Source organism: Branchiostoma belcheri, unplaced genomic scaffold (genome assembly GCF_001625305.1).
Source record: "Branchiostoma belcheri isolate BF01 breed outbred unplaced genomic scaffold, Haploidv18h27 scaffold206, whole genome shotgun sequence".
NCBI classification, from domain to species: domain Eukaryota; kingdom Metazoa; phylum Chordata; class Leptocardii; order Amphioxiformes; family Branchiostomatidae; genus Branchiostoma; species Branchiostoma belcheri.
The window spans coordinates 235,344-237,964 of NW_017803558.1; positions in this window are offsets into that span (position 1 = coordinate 235,344).

A 2,621-nucleotide genomic window follows, 5' to 3' on the forward strand; every position below is an offset into this window, starting at 1 on the left:
CATTCTTACGTTATTGATATGATCGTATTGCCTGAACGGTCCAAGTATAATATTTTTGTAGAACTGAAAAGTAAAAATACATTTTAATCGTACTAAGTCAATTTTGTAAAATATGTCGACCAGAAAGCTGTTGCTATGGCAAGATGAAAAATTATGAACTCTATTATAATTTTGAAATAGTTGCCAAGCAAATAGGAAACTTTTGTGGCTCTAGCATAAACCGCTGATACGTTAAGTTTGGTCTGGTCTGATATCTCTTCCCGTATGAATACGATCAAATACAGGTTTTATGACAAACATGTGGGCTGGAGACAACTATCCTGCAATCAACAGTGCAAACTTCCCCCGCTGAAATACTAGTAATAGAAGGTATTTTGTCCGGCAAGTTTGCACTGTTCTAAGGTTACGACTTATGGACGAATTGGACTGAATTACACATATAACACTGTCTTACTATGAGAAGCTGTATAAGGCAGACATGGACTATCTTTAGCTGAGGAAACTTCTTGTCCTTCTGTGTTTTCTCCAGCTGCTTTTGTTTTGTTCATTCTAGACCTGTTACATGTTGCCTGTACATCATGTGTACGTGTTATCAAACCTGTTACACTCTCTAATTATACAAACCATCTGATCTCTTAGATTAGCTGACAGCTGATTTGCCTTAAGCAAGCAAATGTTAAGTTCAATGTGTAAAAAAATAGTGAATTGAAATGTTTCCGTTCCGATGTCTGAAGTCAAATTTTAGCGCACAGACACAATAGTTATACTAGTTATAACCACACCAAGTAAATTTTATGGATGACTTCCGCGCGCGCATTGATTTTGGCCTGTTCCTAGAAAAAAAGCAATTCCGCTTCCTGTAACTATGACCAAAGAGTCACGACAGTGCCGCAAATAGGTCTGTACGGACCAAAGCTTATGAAGATCAAGCAAGGAAATCATGACTTCCATTAGGAATTCAGTTTGGTACATGCTGCCACATTTAAAGAAACTTGCTGACCGCTCCATCTAACTCCCCAAAGCACAAGACGACAACTGCTGTTCCACCTGATTTATTGCTGTTTTGATGATGAATAAAAGACTTCTTGCTTGTTACACCTCACCTCATTCAATTTGTGTTCTAACATTTGCCGTCTCTTAGTATATTTCTAATCTAGGCATCTTGTTTTTTAGGGCCCTTCTTGGTTTTTTTTTCGCCCTTCGCATTAAATTTACTTGGTGTGGCCTAAGCCTAACCTAACAGGTCAAAGTATTTTCTAATTACAGTATATATTTTACACCTATTCATCATGTAAACTGATAAATATGTACACAATAAATTCTAATCTATTTGAAGTCATATTTGCCATATCGTCAACGATTCTCACTAAAAACGAAGACGACGTTTTAAAAGTATAATAACATAAAAGGTAAAACGGTAATTTCATGATTATGTGGGTGATAAAATGCAGAATTGAAAAAATGCAGAATTGAAAGGGCGTACCCACCATAGCCTTCAGATTTTTCCCATACACATGAACATGAACAGTGCTGTTCACCGGAGGTTGGTCGGGCCGGGTCCTGTACCTCAGTCAGATCGCCCCAAACTACCGTCTACATCGTCCGAGTTCAGACCATTTATTCTGCCTACCTTAAATGGACTAGCCTTGTAGGGCTATGGAACGTACATGTTGAACTTCAACAGATATTAGTTACTGTGTTTGGTTTTTATGATCACCATTGCTAAACCCAAATATTTGCTCGAAAACCAATGCCTTAAGTCACTTTACAACCCATGACTCGTGTTCTTAAGACTATTGTAATGCGTTCGTTTTATTAAGTGAGCAGATTGTGATGCGTGAAGCCGTGAATCTGTTGACAGGAATCGAGTTTCCTGACCGTGAAGGTGTATTACCGTTTAAGTCTGCTGATCAGTACATTTTTCATTGCAAGATTTGGAAGTTGAATGTGAAAAATGCTGCCTTGGCAGACAGCCGCTGGTGTTCGGCACAAGTACGGAAGGATCTATTCCTGGCGAGCAAAACTGGATAATGAACATTCTGCCCTTGACATGCATCACACTAGCTATAGTCTAGAGTGGTTCAAGCTGATGTGGAGAGGACTTTTTAGCTTTTTAGATCCAAACTGTACAAGAGAACGTTGAAGCCATATCGGTAACATCCATGCCTTGCATGCAGGTGTTGATATTTTAATCCCATGAAATATACACCAATCTTTGAACTTGAAAACGTATGATATCTAAATTCATGAAATTAATATTCTTCTCCTTCTAAACTTCTCACAAAATGGAATCACGAACTTTCGTCGCTAGCAATGTACATCAAGTACTCATTTGCATGATTTTTAATGAGGTCAATCCGAGTTGCCTATATGTCAATTATAATGTCCATTCACGTGTTTTTTCAGTTATCCTCTCCTGAAGTCTCCAACCAAAATGCCGATGCATTTTTACCTTCTAAGAAGGTTATGTTTTCAGGGGCGTTCGTGTGTCTGTCTGTCTGTGTGTGTGTGTGTGTGTGTGTGTGTGTGTTTGTTTGTGTGTGTGTGAACGCCTTGATGGGTTGTCTTGATTTTTGGTAGGTTGGTAGGTCTTGATAAGACTTTAGATTTTTGGGCCACCT